Source organism: Leopardus geoffroyi, chromosome C2 (assembly GCF_018350155.1).
Source record: "Leopardus geoffroyi isolate Oge1 chromosome C2, O.geoffroyi_Oge1_pat1.0, whole genome shotgun sequence".
Lineage (NCBI taxonomy): Eukaryota > Metazoa > Chordata > Mammalia > Carnivora > Felidae > Leopardus > Leopardus geoffroyi.
In genome coordinates this window covers 13,709,189-13,734,909 of record NC_059333.1, presented here as the reverse complement: position 1 = coordinate 13,734,909, position 25,721 = coordinate 13,709,189, and the positions used below count along the sequence as shown (strand labels likewise).

The window sequence follows — 25,721 nt, the reverse complement described above, 5'->3', positions numbered from 1 at the left end:
CATAAGCTCATTTAATATCCCCAACAATCCTGAGGGAGGGATATTATCCTTGTTCAGACCACTTCACAGAGGAGGAAACTGAGGCTAGGAAACATTAAGTCTCTTGTCTGAGGTAGTTAATTGGTGGTAGGGTGCGGATCACACCGATCCTTAGCTGGAGGGGGAAATTAGAGTTTGAATATTAAGGAAAATCAGGAGAGCCTTCAACAGGAGTTAAGCTTATTGACATGAGAGGTATCCCCAGAAAGGCTATGGCAAAGCCACCACTGGGGATAGGATGTGAAGATATAAAAATGAACATTTTTCATAAAGGAAAAGGGCCAGTGTAGTCAAAAATATAATGAAAAGAAAACATGGATGTCTTTAAATTGCTCCCACTGCCCTAAATATGCAGCAAAATAAAGAGAGCAGACATGGTTTTCTCAAACTGGGACCCATAATTTTCATCTCAACCCAACATACAGATATATAGACACATAGCCTGGTTCCTTTCTATTCTGCTCCATTACATTCTTTTGGTAATGTTGGCCCCGAACCACTAAAATTACCTTATAAACCCCAAAAGTGTTTTAAGCTCCACTTAAAAAAACAAAACAAAACAACAACAAAAAAACAAAAACAAAAACAAAAACAAAAACAAAAAAACCACTACCCAGCTGGAAATTACAAGTTTCCACATAGCTATTAGTATTTTTTAAAACATTCATACTTTTAAAGGGTAGGGGTCACACAGACTTGCTAACTTCAGCAATTTTGCAGTAGACTCTGGGAATGGACCTAATACAAAGGTTTTTAGTGTAAGATCCCAGGAGAACTTTCAAAGGCCTTTGAACCTTCTAGAATTAGACCCAAAAGTATGTGCATGATCATCTCTACACTTGTATAAGGAGCAGCTCTATGGCTTTTACCCGCTTTTCAAATGAGGGAACCTACAAAAGTTCTATATGCAAATGTATTCATTTTGTGAGGGTCACCAAACCCAGCAAGGAAACTACATAAAACTTCTCCTACGTGCAAATACATTCCAGGAGAGAAGAGTATCCCAACCAAGATGGCCACGAAACTGTGCGATAGAACAGAGAGTAGCAATTTGGCAGGACATACATAGGACCTCTTTCATTTACTCTACAAAACTAAGTGTCTCCCAGGGGTGATTAATGACAGGGTCCCTGATATCCCTGATGTCCCAGCGTGAGGACACCATGATTCTAAAATCTGCAAAATTTAAGATTATCACCTACCTACATTTCCTGCCTCCAACGCAGAACTGGCAGAATGTGAAGGTAATTACTTTTTTTAAAGGTATTTATTTATTTATTTATTTATTTATTTATTTGGGAGGGACAGAGAGATAATCCCAAGCAGGCTCTACACTGACAGACGTGGGGCTCACGAACCATGAGATCATGACTTGAGCCGAAATCAAGAGTTGGACACTTAACCGACTGAGTCACCCAGATGCCCCAAGGTAATTACTTTTCAGAAAAATCATTGCTTTATCACTGCTTGTTCCTGATTATCAGCTAAAAATACATCAAGAAAAGGTTCACACTGATTTAAACAATCGTGAAATGTAGCCACCCTCAGATAAAAGGGGTATCCACTTTTCATTAAAAAAAATTTGGGTGGGGGGGCGCCTAGGAGGTTCAATCTGTTAAGCATCCAACTTTGGTTCAGGTCATGATCTCACCATTCATGGGTTCGAACCTCACATTGGGCTCTGTGCTGACAGCCTAGAGCCTGGAGCCTGCTTCAGATTCTGTGTCTCCCTCTCTCTCTCTTCCCCTCCCCAGCTCATGCCCTGTCTCTCTCTCTCTCTCTCTCTCTCTCTCTCTCTCTCTCAAAAATAAATTAACATTAAAAAAATAAAAAAATAAAGACCATTAAAAATTTTTTTAATTTTTTTAATATGGCCTTCTTCTTACCCTGCAGTTGGCACAATTAGCCCTCTCACTGAATATTAATCAAGTCTTCTTATCAGATCAAAGTTGATAAAAAATAATTGTGTCTCAGGACTAAGATAGCATTCAATGTGATGGAATATGTGTGCCATGTCCTGAGGTTTCCTCTCGTAGGAAATGTCTTCTCCTACAGAAACGTCCTGACTTCTCGGACTTTGGACTGCTGCTTCGGGGAGGCAGAGTCACTCACCCAGTTTGGACAAATGACCCACACTCATGCCTAGCTCAAGCCTCCACTTCCCCTCTCTTTGGGATCTCCCAGGCCCACAAAGAACCCAAGGTCTGGCCTGCTCTAGATTACAGAGCAGGTAACTCTAGAGGGCTTGCCTCATGGGAGGATGCCTACTTTTGTCCAGTGCTTGCCCTGCATCTAACTCTGTTCCTGAATCTTACCGTCGCTGTACCTCTACGTCACAACCTCCGATCCCACATCTAATAGTGACCAAGGGGATCGTTTGATCTCCATCCGATGACTCCTCCATCTGGACATCCAGCTGGTCCAGAACTTGCACAGGGATAAGAGCCTCTCCAATCCCACCCAGCTCGGTCTTCTCCACATTCTGGGTTTTAGGTGGATTCAACACATCCAATTGTGTGCTTGACTCAGCCGTTACTTTCCAATTTTAGATGACCTGTGCCTACTTGATCAGACAACTGCCTAGCCCCGTTGTGACACAGCTGCCACCCAGCAGAGAAGTTTCTGGAAACCAAAGCCTATAACCACCGGCCCAGCTCAAGAGAGAATTTCAGGAAGAAGATACCTTCCCCTCCGTTACTGCTCAGTGACGGAACTAACACGAAGTTTGCAGAGGGCAGTTTAACAGACATTCGGGCAGATAGTTTCCAGGTCTCTGCAGAAAGAGGACTTCATTCTACCCTCCAAAGTGAATTTTTAGAACAACAAACATTCAGGTGTGACTATTTTGATACACCCCCTAAGGCTAATAAAGTTGAATTATCAATGGCTTACTAGCTGCCCTACAGACTCCACTCTGCCAGAGAGAGAATAACTATCCAAGAACCCAAAGCCAAGGTTCTGGTTCCTACTTAGATTTTCCATTTCCAGGTCTGATTGAACAACACGTGCCAATTTTGTCATGGTACATCCAACAAAATTTTAAGACTTAGGAAATAAATCTTTTGGGATGTGAGGCTAGGAGAAAAGAATTCCGTACATATACATCTACTTGTCATTATCCTGGTAATGTTACTAGAAAGAAAAAAATCTGATTCAGCCTCATGTCATGTGCAGAATGTTTCCTGTGTGTCTTGACATGACAAGGTGGCTTCCAGGATTTGAACCAAGCTTGGTGTTTCTCAAGTGGCTTTGTGTCATTAACGTCAGTGCTAACATGGATGGGCTTTTTTTTTTTTTTCTTTTCTACAGCGCTAATTTCCATGGCTCCACATGCTAAATGCCACATAAGTATATCATCTTTAAGAAGGATGAATTGGGGCACCTGGGTGGCTCAGTCAGTTAAGCATCTGACTAAGAATCAGGTCACGATTCATGGCTCATGGGTTCGAGCCTCACGTCAGGCTGTGTGCTGACACCTCGGAGCCTGGAGCCTGTTTCGGATTCTGTGTCTCCCTCTCTTTCTGCCCCTCCCACGCTCATGCTCTCTCTCTCTCTCTCTCAAAAATAAACATTAAAAAGATTTTTTTAAAAAAGGATTAATTGTTAGACAATAATAATACAACTTCAAAGTATCTTTTTGAATCCCTGTTTGCACATCTTCTGGACAATATACCTAGGAGTGGAATTGCTGTGTCAAATGGTAATTTCATGTTTAACATTCTGAGGAACCACCAAACTGTTTTCCAGTGCAACTGCCACAATTTGGCATTCCCAACGGCAATGTACGAGGGTTTCCAATTTCTTCACATGCTCACCAACATTTGTTGTTTTCCTTTGTTGTAACTATAGCTATTCTACTGGATGTGAAATGGTTTCCCCTTATAGTTTTGATTTGCATTTTCTTAATGACTAATGATGGTGTACATCTTTTTATGTGCTTATTGGCCATTTGTATATCTTTTTTAGAGAAAGGTCTATTTGCCCATTTTTTTTTAATTGGCTTGTTTTTTTGTGGTGTTGGTTGAGTTGAATGACCAATGTTCATAACAGCACTATCCATAAAAGCCAAAAGGTGGGAACATAAATGCCCACTGATGGATGTCTGGATAAACAAGATGTAGTATGTATATATAATAAGGTATTAGTCACACACACACACACACACACACACACAGGAATGAATTCCTGATACATACTACAACTTGAATGAATCTTGAAAACACTACGCTAAGTGAAAGAAACTAATCAGAAAAAGACAAACATTGAATGACTCCACTTATATGAGAAATTGCCTACGTGGAATAGACAAATTCATAGAGACAGAATGTAGAATAGACATTATGGGTGGGGGTGGGGAGGCTGTTACTGTTTAATGGGTACAGGGTTTCTGTCTGGGAGGTTGAAAAAGTTCTGGAAACAGATAGTGGTCACGGTTGTACAACATCATAAATGTACTCAATCAACTCTGCCGGACTTTGCACTTAAAAACGTTTAAAGCGGTAAATTTTTTGTTACGTCTCTCCTACCACACACCCAAAAAGAGCAGCTCAGTTTTATTCACTTTATATTTCCAAAAATCATCAGCCAAGAACAACATCCACGACATGGAGGAAAAAAAAAAAAAAAAAAAAAGGTGGTTTTGAGCAAAGGCGGTGGAGTCAGTGGACCCTGAGGGGCAGGTGCAAGCAGGAAACGGCACACAGGTTAGATGGTATCAGGCTCACGGGACAATCTCAGCTCTGCGTCAAGGGGCCTGCGATGGTGGGCATGTCCTCCCACCTCTTAGAGCCTCTTTAGCTACAGGGTTGGAAAAGAGGAGCAATGACCTCAGAGGGTCACCCTGGGGATATAGGAAGCGACCTCCCTGAGGTGCTCAATGCAGGGATAGGCCAGAGCAAACGCTCCGCACAGGTTCACTGGCCTGCACCCCCTCCTAAGACCGCAGGCATCCCCATGTCATTAGAGCTCAGTCTAGACACTGCCCTCTTAGCGTGTGTTATCGCCATGCCCTTCTGCGTTTTTTCCAGTATTTCGGGACAGAACTTTCAGAGCAAGTAAAACTTGCTCCTTACATAACACATAAGAAACCAAACTGGTGGAACTAAGTGTAGGAAAACATTAACCCTCCCTGACATCCTTCAGAAACGGACTCCATGGAGGAGGAGAAAAGAAGTCTAGCAGGAAATAGGGTAAATGTTAACAGTGGTGAAGCAGGCCGAAGGGGAGTTCTGACTGCCTTCTTTTTGCTTATCTATATAGTCTCATCTCTCTGCAATGAATGATGCATGATCATTTAAAAATACTAGAGAAAAAGGGCGACTGGTGGCTGGTTGGCTCAGTCGGTGAAGCATTGGACTTCGGCTCAGGTCACGATCTTACGGTTCGTGAGTTCTAGCCCCACGTCGGGCTCTGTGCTGACAACTCAGAGCCTGGAGCCTGCTTCGGATTCTGGGTCTCCCTCTCTCTCTGCCCCTCCCCTGCTCGTGCTCTCTCTCAAAATAAATAAACATTTAAAAACAACCTTAAAAAAAATTGCTCTGGAGTTGAGTCTGTAGCCTAAAGTTGAGGCTTCCTTGCTGCTTCCTCCCCTCCCCCACCACAGCCCACCCCTCACTGCGAGATGGTTCCAGTTCCCATTTACTGAGGGTGTGCGTGCGCTGATCACTCCCCTCCGTCCTCACAAAGGCTCACGTGTTTACTCCTCGTGAGACCTCATGAGATGGGCACCATCCCCCATCTCACAGGAGAAGGAACGGAAGCCCCCAAAACGACAGTCACTTGTCCACAAGCCCCCAGTCATCAGTGACAAGGCTGGTTTCACACCCAGGCCATATGGCTTCCGAATCCCCACTCTTAGCCTCAACCCCCTCCCCTCTCCTATGTAGTGCTCTGGTGGTCACTGCCTGGCGCTCTGTCACCAGGCACGGACTTTCTGTCACCTCTGCCACACCGCAAGACAGGAGCTGCGACCTACGAATCTCCAGTGTGAATATCCATCCGCTAGCACGGTCGCTAGAACATCCACTGAACTGAGTTACTGTTCAATGGTCCATAACTTGCTCATGCAACATATGTGTCTCCATTTCTATTTCCTTAAGAGTGATAAGCGGCCACGGATAATTAAAGCGAGTTTCATGGCTCCCCCACGTAGGTCAGGCATGACTCCCTCGGCCATGGGGCAGTGAGCCACATTTCTCTTCAGGGAATTGGGAGTTTGCAGGTGAAGTCCGTGGTAAAGGACTATGTACACTTTGGGCCTTCACAGCCAAAGTCAAGAAAGAACAGAAAACTCAGAGAGAAGCCATTAAAAAGCAGTGCTGTAGACACATCAGGAGAGGAAGCGGAAAAGAGAAGCCTAGCTAGCAATCATCTCAAATCTCATGATGCCCGCATGCTGTGGATAATGGAGATGAGACTCCAGGCTCCAGAGGCAGGAAACTGAGGGACCTGGATTCAGAAATGGTTAAACCCTCGTTGGGGAACCTCTTCAAAAAGACACGACTGCAGGGGCGTCTGACTGGCTCAGTCAGCAAAGCATCCGACTCTTGGTTTCGGCTCAGGTCAGATCTCACAGATCGTGAGCTCAATCCCTGAGTCAGGCTCTGCGCTGACCTGTGAGCTGAACTCGGCACTCGGAGGCTCCTCGCACCCTCTCCTGTTCTAGGAATGTGGGTTCCCCTTGCCTTTCCGGCTCCCAGAGGCTGCTCCAAGGATACGGCCTTGAGATGGTGATGTGGTGTTGAGAACACTTGTGTGGTATAGGTGACTGAATCCAGGGAGGGCTTTTCACCAACTTTTAAGACTTGGTGGGCGAGTGCAGGGATCCATTCGTCTGCCCCCTAAGACAAGCCTCCTATGTAAGTTCCCTTGCTCATTAAACCCACCAGCCTGGAGTGTGTCTGCCTCTTTCTTCAGTCTCTCCCTGCCCTCTGAGTATGGCGCCGGTTTCATATCCTACCTGGGAAGCTCCCGGGAGGGCTGCGAAACAACAATCTTACAATGGCTTAGCAGGGAAGACATAGGAAATCTCTTAAAAACTCCCAATACTGACTCCAGCCTAAGGGCAGAGAGAAGATGACTACAATGTCAACAAGGACAGTAACAATACAGGTTGACACTTTTTGGGGACATACTAGAAATCAGACACTAAAGAAGGGCATTAATCTTTCTAACTGTTCTAGAAGAAAAGGACTTACCCCCCAACTAATAAATGAAGACTCCAAAGAACAGAGAGTTTAAGTGACTTATTCAAGGTCACACAGCTAGTAAACAGTAGAGTTATGTTTTATTCTCAGGGTGCAGCTTTTAGCCTTCTTTTCTGTCTCTACTTTCAGAAGGCATCAAAGTTACCTCAGAATTCTGGGATTCCATCCACAGGGCCCCTGGCATTGCCATGAGCAAAGGGATTAACTATTCAACTTGAAAGTGTGACGCTCATGCTGAAGACAAAGATTTTGGTTTATTTTGGCTTCTAAACAACGAAGTACATTTCCAAGTCATTTCTTTGATCCAATTATTTATCTATTTAAGGACCATGCCAGTAACATCCCGGCCAACTGGAGCTCCCACGATACAAGGCAATGGAGAATACCTAACCCACAACCATATATTAAGAACAGATCATCTTTCCACTGTATTTCCACCCCAGTAAACAAAAAACACATCAACACTGTCAAAAGTATTTTTTACAGTTCAATACTATTAAATAAGAATCCTGGAAAGAAACATTCTTATGGGGTGTGCCTTTAGAATTTACTCAGAGGGCCTTCATCTAAAATGATATATAGATGTTTAATATCTCTTATCTGCAGACATATGGGTAATCTTTCTACATTTAAGTCACAAAGAGAGACCAGGAATCAAGGGGTTTGGGACATCATATAGAGGGAGCATTCAAAGAACTTGTGTCTGTCAACATTTTTCCATTACGTTATTTCCACATGCAATTCTAAATAAAGGCAATATTTTATTATAAAATCAATAGCATGCTTTACAGTGGCATTGGGGATTTTTTTTTAAGTTTATGTTTACTTTGAGAGAGAGAGCAAGCGAGCAAGCTGGAGAGGGGCAGAGAGAGAGGAAGAGAGAATCCCAAGCAGGCTCCACGCTGTCAGCACAGAGCCCAATAACAGGGCTCAAACTCAGGAACCATGAGATCATGATCTGAGCCTAAGTCAAAGTGGGACACGTACCGACTGAGCCACCCAGGTGTCCATGGCATGGGGGAGTTTTTAAACAACAGACTTAAGGACTCTATTTAAAATCAAAAGAACCCAATGGGGCACCTGGGTGGCTCAGTTGGTTAAGCATCCGACTTCGGCTCAGGTCATGATCTCATGGTTCCTGAGTTTGAGCCCCATTATTGGGCTCTGTGCTGACAGCATGGAGCCTGCTTGGGATCCTAGGTCCCCCTCTCTCTCTGACCCTCCCCCACTTGCATTCTCTCCCCCCTCTCTTTCTCAAAAATAAACAAGCATTAAAAAAATGTTGTTAATCAAAATAACCCATTCTTTCACAAGCCAACGGTATATCCTGCACCATTCCCGTGTTCTGCTAAGGCCTGCCGTGAGGCGACCCCCTGAAGACTGACCCAGCCCTCAGTGGTGAAGCCCTGTGGCTCTGCATATAAACACTCTGACCTCAGCTGGAGCCACACCCTTGACTCCCTCCCACAGGTTAACAGGTGAATTCTCTACCTACTAATGACATGACCACAACACTTTCTCCTTTGGTTTTTAGTTTTGTTCCGTTTTTTACATCAGTGCCCTCATTTACCAGAAATAGACTCAAGCAGCTCCTTCTGGGAAAAGCCATGGCTCTCCCCTGCCTTCCGCCTGTCCCAGTTCACCGGGGGGACTTTCTGGAGTGAGAGAGTTAGGGTGAAGGGGATGTCCCCGGTCCCCTAAATGAGAATGACTCATTACCAGCTTGGAAGATGGCTGAAATTTAAAAAGAAACTCCCTACCTACCTGCTTACCAAACCAAAAAGGGAAAAAAGCAAACAACGTTACCAGTCAACTCTACTAGCCTTCTGTCCACACCATGAGCCCCCAGGTAATCCATAATAAGCCGTAACAACCCATGAACCAGAAATGAAGAAGTCCTCTGAAGTGACAATACTGAAAACGGCCAGGACAAGTCTCCGTATCCCGTATCCTGGGAGAGTCCCCACTCCCTGCAGATGTGTATAATAATGCACTTCCCACCAGGTAATACTTGCCAAGTATTTAAGAAGCCAGATGAAAGGCATTGGTGAAATGCAAAACGCCTGTTAGTGCTGGGCCCACAGGCTGTCCCTCTATGTTCTTCCCAGTGGTGATTAAACCCCTTCTCTACCTTCCAGTGATGTGAGGTTTAATTAATATGCACTTGGGGTTTTAAAATCCCTAGATGAAAAGGGGACCAGATGCGAAAGTTATTATTATTCTGTTCAAAGTACACTGGTAAACTAACATCTGTGGACAAATTTAACTGCATGCGACTCAGAACGGGCTGACAAGGGTCAAACGCCAGAAAAACTCGGGTTTGGATTTCTGAAAGGCTCAGAGAGCCCGCCAGCTGTGTGCAGGCCACGATTTGGGTGGCTCACCTTTAGGTGAGACAATTAACACACCTGACACATGTTCACTTTTCTCAGAATGTAGACTCCTGATGAGCAACCCGAACCAAGAAGGATGAGTGTCATGGAAAGAGAGTGGAATCTGGCTACGGGCAAGAAGGGGGCTCCCAGAGGCAAAACAGAGCCACATGTAGAGAGGAGGATTTTTCTGTTTTGAAGGTGAACACAACACAGGGCTGCAGAGAACCCTAAATTGTTTTCAAGCATTTCTTGAGCATTTTTGGACTCATTATAGAATGCATAGGCTAACTACACTTGCATGAGGAAAGTCCCTTCTCTTAAGAACTATAAAGAAAGAGATTTGTGGGGCCCCTGGGTAGCTCAGTTGGTTGAGCATCCATCCGACTCTTGATTTCAGCTCAGGTCATGATCTCATGGTTCATGAGTTAGAGCCCCATGTCAGGCTCTGTGCTGACATCACGGAGCCTGCTTGGGATTTTCTCTCTCTCTCTCTCTCTCTCTCTCTCTCTCTCCCTCCCTCCCTTGCTTGTACACACGCTCTCTCTCAAAATAAATAAAGATTTTTAAAAAAATTTCTTTAAGAAAGAGATTTGTGCTCACATAGGTAGAAAAAAAATACTTCTTAATAAAGCCCCCAAAGCACCAGTGGGATCGGGGCTGTGTGAGCAAGAACCCAACATCACTGCTCAGACTTAAGGGTCGTTAATGGCCGGAGGGTCAAAGTGAGAAAGCTGCCTCACCTCTCAACAGCACACTCAGAGAGACCCTCCTGAAACCTAAATCCAATCACGTGACGGCAACTACACTCACAACCCTCCAAAGGCTTCCCTTCTCACCAACAGTCCTCCTGGCCCCTCCTGGCCTCATCTCCCATTTCTCCAGAATGCTCTGTCCACCCAAGCCCCAGTGGCCTCCAAGCTACTTTTCCAGCACACCAGACCCCCTGCTTCTCTCCACGGAGATCACCCCTGTCTGTTAACCAAAAAACAAACAAACAAACAAACAAACAAACAAACAAGCAAAAACCTCTTTGCTCCAAAGTCACCCCTGCAGTGGGCCTTTCCCCTCCCCCATTCCAAAGTTCAATTCCCTGGACTCTTCCTGGCCCCTTCCTTGCTTCGTGGCTCCCCACTGCGGTGATAACCCAACACACTCCATGTTCTAACCAGTTGTTCATTGTCTGTCTTCTGCCTCCAGGATGCCAGTTACATGCATGCACATTCTTCTAGGTCTCGTTCACTACTATGCCCCTGGAACCTGGAAGTGGCCTGGCATAAAGTGAAATGCTCAATAACTATTTGCTGAAGGCATAAATGAGGACCTCAGAAAAGTGACAGACCACCTGTAAGGAGAAACGCTGATGAAAACGTCCAGAAAAATCTGTGTAATCGCTCAGTCCCATGTTCGTGTGCCCCATACACACAGCTTCCAAGAGAACTCCCCAGGGAAAGGTCACACGATCAAGGCAGGAGTGGACGGTTTCTGGTCTCCGGGCCATAGTATTTTTAAATGCTACCGAAGTCAACTCCTCCATCACCATGCCCATTGCAGGAAAGTCCCACTAACCTGTAACATACCAAAGGGTAAGTTCATCAAAACTGCATCCTTAATACCAACAATGGCACGACACAAGATCAGAAGGGAAAAACAGGAACTTGAAATCAACGCTTTCACAGCCCTGAAGGTGCCAGGGATCAAGATCTCCATTCTCATGATACCCCAGTTCTCTGCACATCAGAGTCTCCTGCTTGATAAGGAAACCTCCGTGCCGTCCGCCAGCTGCTGCCCAAGCAGAGGGGCCAGAAAGGACTTTGAGAAGTAATACAAATCAAGAGACATTTTACTGGGCACCGTGAAGAGAATTCACAGCTGTTTCCCCAACCGTGGCTTGGATGTTGGGTATACAACGTGGCTATCGTTGGGTAGATTTTATTTTATGGAGTACTTTCAGGTTTGTAGCAAAAGTGAGCAGGATGTAGGGTTCTCCTGGGCCTCCTGCCCCTACACCCGTACAGCTGCCTCCACTATCAACAACCCCCACCGAGTAGCACAGCTCTTATCCTCAGTGAACCTATACTGCTACGTGATCAACCCAAATCCATCATTTACGTCAGGGGTCACACTTGGTATCGTACATTCTGCAGGTTGTAACAAATGTATGATGACATTATATTCACCATTATAAAGACCACACAGAGTTGTTTCACTGCCCTTAAAATCCTGCACTCAGCCTGTTTACCCCTGCCTCCCCTCCCCCAAGCTCCTGGCAACTACTGACTTTTATTGTCTCCATAGTTCTGCCTTTTCCAGCATGTCACAGTGTTGAGTCTGACAGTATGTACTTTTTCTTTTTTCTTTTTCTTTAGTTGGTTTATTTGAGAGAGAGAAAGCGAGAGAGACAGGGAGAGGGGGAACGGGGAGGGGCAGAGAGAGAGAGAGAGACAGAGAGAGAGAGAGAATCTTAAGCAGACTTCATGATGTCGGTGCAGAGCCCGACATGGGGCTCCATCCACGAACCGTGATGTGAGATCATGGCCTGAGCTGAGATCAAGAGTCAGATGCTTAACCAACTGAGCCATCCAAGCGTCCTCTTATATATTTTTTAGATTGTCCCTTACACTTGGGGGTCTTCCACTGCTTTCATGGCTTGATAGTTCATTCTTTTTAGCGGTGACTAATATCCCATTGTATAGATGACCATGGCTTACTTATCCACTCAGCTGCTCAAGGGCCTTCCGCCTACTAAACTGCTTCCAAGTTTGGGCAGTTATGAATGCAGCTGCTATGGACAACTGTGTGCTGTAGGTTTCAGTGCAGATAGATGCTTGTCGGTTTCTACCAGCATTTTCGGAAGCAAAAAGATAACTGAGAGAAATGGAAAGGAAAACCCTAGTGAGGTGAAGACAAAACATCTCCATACTTAGAAAGAGGAAAGTCCCTCTTTCTAAGAACCTTTTTTGAGACATTAAATCATCAAAGAAGTCTGGTTTCAGTTTTATACATACGTGCATCCATTCTGCATGCTATGCTTTCCTCAAGCACTTCAAATGGATTTACGAACTCTGAAATGTAAAACGTTTTGAATGTTTTCTTTTGTCCCTATTTAAAAAATCTGTCGGTGGGACTTTGCTGTCAATTCCATTACCCTCAGTCCATTTTTCTCAACTGGTGCCACTAGCCTGTGACTTCGGTTGAGAGACCCACCAGATCTGCCATATCCCTGCCTGGGTTCCATGGGCCTCTCACTGGGCACAGCACATGGCAGGTGCTAAGCAAATTGTTGGCTGGTAAATGCGTTTTCAACATTCAACCAAGATTATGACAAATTTTAAGACAAAAATTCATAGGGGTGCCTGGGTGGCTCAGTCGGTTAAGCATCTGACTTCGGCTCAAGTCGTAATCTCGCGGTTCATGAGTTCAAGCTGGGCATCAGACTCTGCTGACAGCTCGGAGCCTGGAGCCTGCTTCAGATTCTGTGTCTCCCTCTCTCTCTGCCCCTCCCCAACTCGCTCTCTCTCTCTCTCTCAAAAATAAATATTAAAAAATTTTAAAACAAAAATTCACAGAAGTCCCTAGACACAGATATAGAAATTAATTAGTAACGTAAGCATTCATTCAACCAATTCCATCAAAATTCCATTATAATTATCAAACAAAAGGCATAAGAAATGTGGGGATCTCAAGTCAGATAGATCCATGTCATGGAAAAGGGGAGCCAGCCCATCACATGAAAACATAGACCACAGGCCATTAGGCCAAAACTCCTCAAGGCATCTCTCAGGATGAAATGTGATAAAATATGATGCCCAGGAACTCGAACATATTTTAAGATAAGATATCAGATATCAGAAAGAACCATTTTCTCAATGATTTCTTAAATCAAAATTCATTCTCAACATTTCTGAAATCGAAATGCATTCCTACTACCCAAGACCCCACATTGCCTTACTACTCAGGATCGGGAATCCCCAACTGTGCCACACCAGCTTTAAAAACTCAAATCACAGGGCGTTTTAGCAGGCCTTCCATTTTCCATTTGTAAACGTAGACATTTACAAAATGTCTCCTGAAGGCTGACATTTCGCAGATGAATTTCCCCACATCCTGTATTTACCACATTCAAAGTGTTCCTGGGCATTCCCACCCACTCCCATTTGTGAGTTAAAAAGGGAACTGGAGAGGAGGCCAGATGGATAAATAGACAGGGGTCACCTGAACCAAGGTTCTCACTTGCCGGATTGCCATCTGATTTCAAATTATAGAAATAAGAGGCAGGCAATCGGAGTTTAAATGCCAAGTTGACGTGCTCTTGACAAGATGGAAATATTTAACATTCAGATCTGCTTTGTGCGTTCTTTTCACTCTACAGTCCCAATGAAAAAGTAATCCACATAGAATGTAGCCACCGCTGGGAAAAAGCAAGCATACACTCCTATGTTCCCTTTACGCAGCTAGCAACAAAATGGTGTGTTTTCTCATTTTGTTTAATTTCTCTACTGCTGAAAATTACTTCCAGATTTTGTCTCTTCTTTAGTTTCCATTTTCGTCCTACATGAAAACCCATTCTTGGAGTGCAAAGGAAAGAGAGAGAAAGAAAACACAACCAGAGGGTGACACAATGTTTTAAGTATAACACCAAAAATATAAAACGCAGCCACAGCATCTGGGTCTGAAACAACACATTTAAATAAATAATGTAGTAATACCAGGTTAAAAAGTCGAGTCTTGATACATAATATCCTTACTCCAGGCTCTATCATACAGGAAGAGACTTCCGTACATCACAAGGACCCTGACCACATAATTCACTGCCCCAGCAGCGGACTCTCCTAATGTCCAAGAGGTAGGAAGGGCACATCAAAAAAACAAAAAAACCCAAAAAAAACTCAGGTCACTGGACTTCTACCCTGGTGCTCTCCTCTGCCTTCCATTTTCTTCCATAAACATTAACTGGCAAATAATAACCATTTTGTTTAAATACAAATGACTGCATTTACCTCTCTCACCTAATTAAAAAAAAACAAACAAACAAAACCACAACCAAAGAAATGGCCCTTCACCGAAAGAGAAAAAGCGCTGTGCCCTCGCAAGAGACAACCTCCAGCAGTGTCAACACTGACACCGGAACCACCCAGAGAAAACCTTCAAACCACCACCAAGGAACTGAGTAATAAAACTCCCACACTCATATTCATGCTATTTATATGATAATTAAAATCACCCTCCAAGGACCTAAAAAAAAAAAAAAAAAAAAAAAAAAAAGTCCGCTGGTTACTCATGACTAAATGGCCCATCAGGCACCCGCACAAACTAGATTTCTCTAAACGCGGAAAAAATGGAACAGCCAGATGGTAGCCACACTCGTGGAGAGCACCACATAACGTATGGATTTGTCCAATCACACTGTGTTGTTCACGTAAGACTAATGCAACGCAGGGAATTAAAATAAAAAACAGTGTTTAAATTTCAGATTAAAAGAAGAAAGTGGAACAGAAAACTAAGCCCTCACGTGGGATGTCTGTCCCTGATTTCTTAAAAAGAAAGAAATACTATGGGTGCACCGACAGTTCCAGCAACAGAGAAGATGGGAAATGGAAACGGCCACAGAGGCATGGGGTAGTCAGGAGGGCCGACCGCCCATACGCTGGCTGCATCATCTCTTACCTCTCTCTGCCTCAGTTTCTTCAGCTGTGAAACTGAGATGCTAATAGCCCAGTGGGTTATTGGGTTATTAACGTGGTTAATACACGTTAAGCACTTAAAACTGTGCCAGGCAGAGAGTGAGCTCTTAATAAGCAACAGAAATTAGGAATATCATTAATAGCTTTCCCGATCGTTCCACCATTCTACCGCGGAATGGCTAACGTCCTGACCCTACCAAAACACCAAACTTCTCGATGATGGCTCTCAGGTGGCTCCCTATGAACTTTCCCACGGCGTTATCATTTCTCCCCTTCTACACTGTAAGTTCCTTGCGGGAGTGTGAGCTGTGTGTCACACGTCACTGACCCCTCCACGGACACCTCCAAGGATGATACCCAGGGCCACCCAACGAGTGACTTGAAGAAATGAATCAATCAGTGAATTACCTTCCCGCCTCCCAATCAACATGAAGCCCAGACACTGGACGTCACTGCGTTAACTTGAACACATTACCTTACTTCGGTTTGTTGCGACGTCTGTAAATGCATTAGAGAAATAAAGAGCAACGGTTATTATTACCCGGAGGCTAGAGTAGGAAAAGCTTTCAATCAACCCTTGTGGCTTTTGGCTTTTCCACCGTGACTGAACTCCATGCTTGCTTTGCATGTAGGCGACCGTAATTACCTCCGATGTTCCCTCTAAAGCTAAAACCACCAAAAACCCGCTCGAGTGTCGCATGCTGTCAACTCTGGATGTTTCTTTCAGGCACAATTGGGCTACCTCACGCACTCGCTGTCTGGGGGTTCTTCATTACCATCCTTCCTATTTCCACCGAAGCTTTCAATCCCCATTACGCAGACTGATGCTGCCTGACCAGCCGATTCTCACTGAGAAGGGCCCCCACTGCTCTATCTCGACTCTCCTGGGATTTCAGGTACTTTCACCGGAGCCTCCAGCAAAGCTAACCCAGCCCTCAGGAATGAATGCTCTTGCTAGCTCTGAAAGTAATTATCTGCAATCCCATCACTTTCCTCACCACCCCCACCCCCACCCCCAGACCATTCACATTCTCTCATAAGAAAACAGAACTCCAAAAGCATCAATTAGGAGCGGAGAGAAAAGGCTTTGCTCTGAGCCAACTGGCTTCCTCCCAAGCTAAACACACTTATGTAAACCTGACTCCATTAGTGCCCAGCCTGCGGACGTACCAGGGTCCCTAGCTTTCTGGACTTAAGCTTTTGTTTACCCACTCTCAGGTAGGTATTTCCCAGTCAGCTTCTCCTCCTGTGGAGACTGGATACAGCCACCCCTACCCCCCACCCAGGCAACCAAATGTGACATCAAAGGAGCCTCCCGAGTGGCCATCTGTCCCTGCCATGCCAATGTTTATGCAATGTGGGCACAAGAGGCACAGAAGAGCCAAACGACCCAGGGTGTCCTGCTGCGTCAGGCCCAAGGCACCAACATCTCAGGCTCGATGTGCTGCAGGATAAGACAGTGATGAGAAAGTCCTCAGCGTAGCTAGGGAGGTTCCTTCTTAAAAAGAAGGAAGAACTTTTAACTTTCCTGAGGGTGTTCAAAGAATGGTCTTGATTATGTTTCACCTGTGGATGGCTATCTAAAAATAAAGTCAGATCCCTAATATTACAGTTTTTCAAGTATTGGACACCCCACTCCCAAAAAGCCCCACCTAAACATGGTATTTCAGGCAATCCTGACTTTAGCAAATCACAAGAAGCGAAGTGCTAAGGGGAACTGGCTACGGTAGAAAAAGGAAAAGGTCAGAAAAGAACCCAGGAGCCTCAGAATTCTAGAGTTAATAGGATCATGAGAATCATCATCCAAACACCTGTGTCTAATTAGAATGAAAGAGTCATGGGTTTAGAAGTCAAACAAAAGACAGTTCAAATCCAGGGTCACCACAATATGTGGTTTTAGTGAGATCACATGGGTTCTGACTGGACTTGGAGAGGAGAATAGCACATACCGGCATGGTCATGGGGATCAGTCATATACTCTGATAGAGAACACTTAGCAGAATGCCAGGTGCACACACATATACGTAGCTTCTTTTCCTCTGTATCTTCAGTTCTGGACTGACCCTCTTTCCCGGACATAAAGGTGAAGGCAAACCCAAGAGGAGACAAAGTGTGTCTGAGTCAGCCAAGGAGGGGAGGTCACTGTGGACAGGTGGCAGCCATCAGCAAAATGTAATATATTGACGCTGGAAGACATCTTTGTTATGTGTCAAATGGGTGGGGTGAGGGGAGACACTTGACATGTTTCACCCATGATTCGCATGAAGTTTGTCAAACCACAACCCAAGAACTGGAAGAAAATCCACATTATTCATCACATAAATCTCCTTAAATTCCCATGGTGGGGGGGGGGGGGGTGGGGGAGCAGTGGTAGGGGATGGCTAGCCATTGTGCTTGAAGCCAAGGGATGAGACATCCACTCTGTGGTTCAACTTGGACAGCTGCAGCGTGAAAATGTGCACATGGGCTCACACAAAAATGGGCTAACAAATTTTAGATTTGTCCATTGCTTATTTTTTTTTCAATTTTGTTCTCTGACCACATTATTTCACAGAACCTAGAAACAACCTTGGCATTTCTTTGGACAGCTCTGACTAGGTTCTGATTAATCCCCAAAGAGTCAAGTCGCCAAATACTTACCCTGTGGTTCGGGGCACGCAATGGTAGCTCTCCAGGATTTACAATCATGCTGGGGTGGGGTGGGGGAGAAGATACATAGCAGTCCCCCGTCATCTGTAGAAGATACATTCTGAGACCCCCAGTGGATGTCTGAAACCACAGACAGTACCAAAGCCTATATACACAACGGCTTTTCCTAACTCCATGTACCTAAGATAAAGCTTGATTTATAAATTAGGCATAGTAAGAGATTAACAGTTAACTGATAAGAAAACAGAACAACTAAAAACTATACTGTAATTTACAAAGTTATGTGAATGTGGTCTCTCAAAATATCTTACTGTGCTATCCTCGGCCTTCTGCTTGTGCTGATGGGAGATGATAAAATTCCCACATGATGAGATGAAGTGAGGTGAGTGATGTAGACACAGTGACGTAGTGTTAGGCTACTGCTGACCTTTTATTTTTTTAAGTAGGCTTCACATCCAGCAAGGAGCCTGGTGCGGAACTTGAACTCACGACGCTGAGATCAAGACCTGAGCTGAGACCGAGACTTGGAAACGCCTAACCGACTAAGCCACAGAGGCGCCCCTACTACGGGACATGCGGACGGCAGATCAGAAGGAGGATCACCTGATTGTGGACGATGGCTGACCATGGACCAGGGGGAAGTGAAACCACAGATAAGGGGAAACTGCTATACAAGTAGTACTTGTTCCGATAGGGGAAAATGACAGCAGGTTGGGCCAGACCAGAGAAGCAGCAAGGAGGAAGGAGGTTGGGGTAGACTCTGAAAGAGAGCTAGGAGAAGGCCATGTTAGGGGGCAAGTGAGTAGACAAATGCCCAGAGACAGGACTCAGGTAGGGCTGACTGGGGGAACAGCCTGCGGACAGCGAGACAGTCAGTCACTCATTAAGCACGTCATTACGGAACACCCCACGGCAGCCCCTCTAATCCACGCTGAGGCAAATGTACAGAAAAGGGAGGGCACGCAGTCCTGCCTTGCAGAAACACACAGGAACATTCTGGCTAAGAGCACAGATCCTGGAGTCAGGTAACTGGGGCTCCAATTGCTAGCTAGCTCCCCACTTTCTACCTCTGTTGCTTTAAACAAGTTACTGAAGCCAGAGTTAGAACTCCTGTCTAAGTTATTTATTAGGAAGCATTTGTACAGAAAACAAGTTAGGGAGCAGGAAAAGGAAGCCAGAAGGGTTCTCTGGAAACAGGACAAAGGAAACCTCAGAGTTGTCCTAAAATCCGCGTGCCCCGCCCCCATGGTTAGTCCTGCCTAAGGACCGCCCTGGAAGTAGAGGAATTCCTTGGTCAAAGGCGGATCCACCCCCAAGGGCAGCCCCTCCAGCAAAGAAGGAGCCTCATGGGAGTGAAAGCACACGGCAGCGAACAAATATGCACGAAAGCTAAGTGAATCCGAGGCACTGGGGCAAAGCACGGAAGGCAGGTGCCACGAAGGGGCTCGCCGTTGTTCTAATATTCTTGTACTGTTATCACTTATATCAGTTTTTTTAGCCCTTGAAAAAGCCAAAGAACCCAATTATGATAATCCAGTGTGATGTACATGCTGCAAGGGAGGTCCCCAGGCTGCCTTGTACACGCGGAGAGCGGAGTGGGAAAGGCCGCCGGTCTGGTTCAAGAGCAACAGGTAAGACCGGAGGCACAAGTCACAGCAAGACCCACAAAAGCAGGGCCTGCCGCGCCGGCTGGGAAACTATAAAAACTGTGGGCATCAGAATGCAAAAGCGTGCAGCCGCTGTGGAAAACAGTAGGGAGGCTTCTCAAAAAACTTAAAAATAGCACTACCATATGATCCACGAACCCACTCATGGGTATTTTTCATCGGGAAGAAACGAAAGCAGATCTCAAAGAGATACGAGCACTCCCGTGTTCACTGCAGCACGATTCACAACAGCGGAAATGTAAAAACCACCTAAATGTCCAGCAACGGATGAATGGGGGGCAAAAAAAATGCAGTGGGTACGGGCGCGATGGAATATTAGTCAGCCTTTAAGAAGAAGGAAGTCTTGCAGTATTGCAGCAACGTGGATGAACCCGGAGAACATGATGCCATGTGAAATAAGCTGGTCACAGAAAGACAAATGCCACATGATTCCACGTACATGGGGGCATCTGAAATCGTCTAACTCACGGAAGCAGAATGGTGCTTGCCTGGAGCCGGAGGGAGGGGGGAAGTGGGAAGGTGCTAATCATCGGAGACTTTATTTCAGTGATGCCAGATGAAAACATTCTGGAGATCCACCGTGAAATACTGTGCCGATAGTGAATTACACTGTATTGTACATTTAAAAATCTGTTAAAAGGGTTGGTCTCAGGCTAACTGGGTTGGTTTCAGGCTAACTGCTCTTACTACAGTCAGATCAAAAGAAAAACAACAACACGGTGGGGATCGTGCCTCAGGAAGCATCTGCGATTCCTCCTCTCCCCTGAGCGGGTAGTCCCATATTATTGTTCAAACTCTGAATCGGCCAGCATACGATCAAAACGTGATAAAGGGTGAATAGTGCGGCGTTGTTACCCAACATCCAGGCTTGGGTGGGTTTGTTCATGGGGAGGAAGGCAAACACAAAAAGAATACCTGCAACTCTGTGTAGTCATAAAGCCCCTTGTGGTCTAATTCATTCCCTCCCCCCACCCCCAGGAAGTACAGGAGGACTGACATGGCCCTGTCCCCACTTGGCAGAAGGGAAAGTGAGGGAGGAAGGTGTCTGCGGCATTATTTCTCTGCTCAGAGTGCCTGTAAGGTTGTAGATTTACGGCTTGACCCTTTCAGTGGGAAGCTCTATCAAAAGTAACATGATCTCATGGCCACGGCCCCAGAAAAAGCCCATGCTGATACCAAGTTTCCCCTGTTGCACTCCAAAATAATTCCTTCTTCTGCTCCTTTCCTGGTATCACAAGGGCAGGCAAAACTGATGCCAGGAAGACAAAGGTCGGAAGGCTACTCTGTGAGGTCTTTGAAACAATATAATCTGAGAATCAGGGGGAATCTTCTTCCTCATGACTCAAAGCATAAAGAATCAATGCTAATCGGTGGCCACTCACAAGGGGCAGACCCAGCCCGTGGGGTCCCTGACATGGGTTGTACCACTGTGCCCTCTTCATCAAGCCCAAAACATTGGCTTGTCCGTGGAATGATCCAACAATGGGACCCTACACATCCAATGGTTCCCAGGAAATCAATTTCAAAGCCTCAAACTGTGAATGAGGAGAATCAGCAACACCTCTTTCCACAAAACGGCAGTCACAAATAACGAACCTCCTATTGTCCCAGGACAGGAGGCTTTGGACAGGGTCCTAAAACAATAAGGACTTTAAAAGCTTGAATCCTCGGGCGCTTGTGTAGCTAAGTCAGTTGAGTATCTGACTCTTCATTTCGGCTCAGGTCATGATCCCACGGTTCATGAGATTGAGCCCTACATCAGGCTCTGCTCTGACGGCACAGAGCCTGCTTGGGATTCTCTTTCTCCTTCTCTGTCTCTGCCCCTCCCCTGCTTGCGCTCTCGCTCTCTCTCTCTCCCTCTCAAAACAAATTAATAAACTTTAAAAAATAAATAAAAACTTGAATGTTCATTTCCCAACCTTCTGCAAATGCCTCACTTACCCCATCCCAAGGAGAAGAGGCTTCTCTCAAGATCCCCATATGTGCCATCCAAAGAGACCGATCACGTCCTAGATAAGAGACTAGGATTCAGAATATCACACCATATGGTACCAACCCTCCTCTCCTCCTGGCTTTCAGGTCTAGATATGTGGGCCTCAGTTCACACCAGTTCTACCTACAAGAGCAGACACAGGAAAATAATGGGTTTTATGCTCATTTTTTATGTACTTCTAGAGAATGCAGTATCACCCTCAGAGACAGTAACAAGAGAACACAGGAAAAGTACCGGGTATGTTGTAGATGCTCAGTAAATTAGTATTTAGTATTAGTATTTTAATAATCAAAGAAGTATTTACCAGGCCCTTATTCAACCATGGCTTTGGAGAAAGCACTTTGGCCATAGTTATCCTTGCCCACCAAAATCTCTGGATTTACAGAAGTAAATTTTCAGAGATCTCAAACACTGGAGCATACATTTCCAAGGTATTGCATGAGGCTCCATGCTTCAGTACAAGATCTCACAAACCCACTCCTAACCAAACTTTCCAAAAGTGATGATCTCTCCCCCAAAAGTTTTACCAGGGAATACCATGCTGACACTTGTTTTCAAGCAACAGCATCAAAATAAACCAGAGGCGTCGTGTTGCAAAACACTCATGAAGACTATACGCCTCCTTGTCCCCTACTCTCATAAAAACACCAACCAATACAAATAACAGCACAGTTACTCAGCACACTGGGTCACAGCTGATGGGCCAGATCAAAGGCAGCTAGTCAATCTGTTGTTGAGGCCGATTCACCACAAAAAATGTAAGCCAAGACTCACTCCTCGCACAGAGCACTGAATGATGTTGGCATGGCACTGGTAAGCCTTTTCCCAGCTGACGACCCCTTCCCTTCCCCAGTCCAGCCCCTTGCATTATTAGACACCTGAAGAAACACTAACTGATTATGCCATATAGTCCCCGGGACCTTCTTCAATTGACAAACCCCAAGAAGAGCAAACAGCTGCAGGGTTGGATCACTTCAAGAATGCCATATTCCTTTGTGGAGGAATATTACCCAGCCAACTTCCTCACCCTATGCCTCTCACTTCCTTTCTTGGTTATGAGGTCAGCCATAGCATTAAACAATCCACACTTCCCCCGCCCCCCACACCCCCAAAGTACCAAGGAATTTTAAGCTCTGGAAAAACACTCTCAGAAAATGCTATAGCAATAAAAACCCTGATATGGTTATCCTCAGCCCCATCTGCCTCCTGGTTTACATTCCCACCAATGGTGCATGAGGGCTCCCTTTTCTCCACAGCCGAACCTTGTTATTTCTTGTCTTTCTGGTAGAGAGCTGGTATCTCGTAGTGGTTTTGCTTTGCATTTCCCTGATGATTAGTGACATCGAGCATCTCTTCTAGAGTAACTGGAGTTCTGGAATAACTACATTTAATCAATTTCCCTTCGGAGAAGCAACCCCACTAACTTACAGCCCCGTCTCTGCCAAGTTTGAGCTGAGTACTCATTTCATTTCTACGGAAGGGAAAGGAGGCTGGGAGGCAGGGAGGGAGGGAGGAAATAACAGAGCAGTGAGACTCTCAAGGAAGTGAGATAAACTGAAGACAAAAATAATAATCCCAGGAAGGTAAGGTAAAAATTGGGGTGGAAGGGGTGCCGAGGTGGCTCTGTCGGTTGAGCGTCTTGAGTTCAGCTCAGGTCATGATCTCAGGGTTTGTGAGTTTGAGCCCCACATTGGACTTGCTGCTGACAGCACGGAGCCTGCTTTGGATCCTCTGTCCGCCTCTCTCTCTGTCCCTCCCCGGCTTGCTCGCTCTCTCTCTCTCTCTCTCTCTCTCAAAAATAAATAAACATTAAAAAAAAAAATTGAAGGGTCGCCTGGGTGGCTCCATCGGTTAAATGTCCGATTTCGGCTCAGGTTATGATCTCATGGTTCCTGAGTTCAAGCTCCACGTTGGGCTCTGTGCTGACAGCTCAGAGCCTGGAGCCTGCTTCAGATTCTGTGTCTCCCTCTTTCTCTGCATCTCCCCAACTCACACCGTCTCTCTCTCTCTCTCTCTCAAAAATAAATAAACATTAAAGAAATAATAAAATAAAGTTAGATTTTTAAAACATTTAATTTAAAAAATCGGATGGAAAAATATACAGCCAGTATACCACCAATCAACTAGGATAATAAGACGAAAATACTGAAAATATGGAAAGGGACCTTGGTAGCCCATCTGCCCCAAATATGGAGAGAACAGATGGGAGAAGTGGCTTTGTTTCATTCTGTTGCAATAACCTTTCACACTTCTGGAAGGCAGGCACCCAGGGAAGCTGTGAGGTTGCAAGTACAACCAGAAAGGGCAGGAGGCGAAATCACGCAATGCACTGCACCCCATTAAGTGCCCACTTTGTTCCAAATCACAAACCCGGTACCTTACAGGAGTACTCAGAAATCTCACAACAGCCCCCTGAGCAATTTTCATTATTTCCATATCCCAGGAAGGGAAATGTAAGCTCAGAGGGGTTAGGCAACTTTCTGGAAGTCACAGAGCTAGCTACAAGTGGCAGAACAAGAATTCGGATCCACGGGCACCTGACTGGCTCGGTGGGTAGAGCACGTGGCTCTCGATCTCAGGGTCGTGAGTTTGAGCCCCACACTGGATGTAGAGATTACTCAAATAAATAAACTTAAAAGAAAAAAGACTTCAGATCCAGGTCTTTCTGGCTCTAATGTTCTCGTTCTTACACGGTCACAAACTCAGAAAGATTTTCCGAGAAAAACATTAAAATGCCAAGACTCATGTATTAAGTATGAACCAAAATGAAACTTTCTTGGTCATTACAGCAAATTTCCTCTGCCCTAGTACAAAATAAATCTGTATTGTCAAGTAGGTTGAAGGGTACCTACAATTCACATTAAATTACCAGCAAGTCTTATGTAAATTCTAGCTAGAAGTTTCCAAAACAATTTCACAGGGTGTGCCCCAGTGAATGTACAAAACCATCTTAGAACAATTTGATGCACTGGGTAGGATTCTCAAGAACACCAGGTATGGTTTAATAAAACCGAGAAACATTATTTCAGAGACACATAAAAATGAATACAGAATGTCTGCCTCCTTACAGCCAGGAGACTCAGTTACTTAGTTTTAAAGGCTCTTAACATCTTTTTTGACAGTGTTCCACAGCACAGAATTTTTTAAATGCATGTAAACTTAAGAAAGGAGGTAGTTTCATTTCAAATACAAACAAAACCCAAAGTTGGTTCTTTCAAATGCCAGTAAAATTGATAATACATTAGCAAGACTGACCAAGAAGAAGAAAATCACAAATAACCAATGCCAGGAATGACAAAGGAAAACATTTCTACAGATGCCATAGAGTCTTTTAAAATATTATAAAAGGATATTATGTACAACTTTCTACCAATAAATGTTAATATTTACGTGAAAGAGAAAAATTCCTATAAAAGACTATCTAGTTACTAAAACAAGATAATCTTAATGGCCCTATTTCTATTAAACAAATTGAACCTGCTACTTCAAACACACACACACACACACACACACACACACACAATCAGAGCCAAACCTCTTCTTTATGGGAGAGGTAAGAGGACCTTGAGGAAAAAAATAATGATACAGAAATTGTAACATTCTCTCACACCTACCTACACCTACCAATTCATATAGGAGAAGTAATCCAATTTCAAATGTCTACATGAAACAGTCCCATGTGATCTCTAAATACCTTTATGAATAATATACTCCCTTTCTCTGGCCGAGGATTATTGTTCCATTAAACTCCATGTGAACAAGGGTCTATTAGTTAGTTTCATCAGCACTATCACGAGATCCAATTTGGTTGTCTTTCCTGTTGAGTGAGTTGCTACAGACTTCTTAGGGGTGGAGGAAGCAGGCCACACAACTTCACGAGAGCATCAAGTTCCCATCTCCATGCCATGCTTTTTCTTGAGCCCTCAAGGAACACAGGACTCTAGCGGTTGTGACAGCCTGGACCACGCAACCTGTTGGCCTTTCCCGGGACGTGTCTACTTTGCTTTAAAAGTCATTTCATTTCAGGGGCACCTGGGTGGCTCAGTCGGTTAAGTGGTGACTTCCATTCAGGTCATGGTCTCGCGGTCCATGAGTTCAAGCCCCGCGTCGGG

At 44.9% G+C, this 25,721-nt stretch overlaps 1 protein-coding gene across 6 annotated transcripts in view; it reads right to left on the bottom strand.

The window, feature by feature from the left end:
* Positions 1-25,721, bottom strand: part of TIAM1 (TIAM Rac1 associated GEF 1) — a 392,899-nt gene that overhangs the window by 178,970 nt on the left and 188,208 nt on the right. The window contains exon 1 of one of the 6 annotated variants that reach the window (XM_045436877.1): positions 21,558-21,625. The exons of 4 other annotated variants lie outside the window; for them this stretch is intronic. The gene's annotated coding sequence lies outside the window, so the exon portion shown is untranslated. Of the gene's footprint in view, positions 1-15,775; positions 16,256-21,557; positions 21,626-25,721 lie in introns of those variants that run through there. One more of the 6 variants, XM_045436878.1, reaches the window with a different exon arrangement.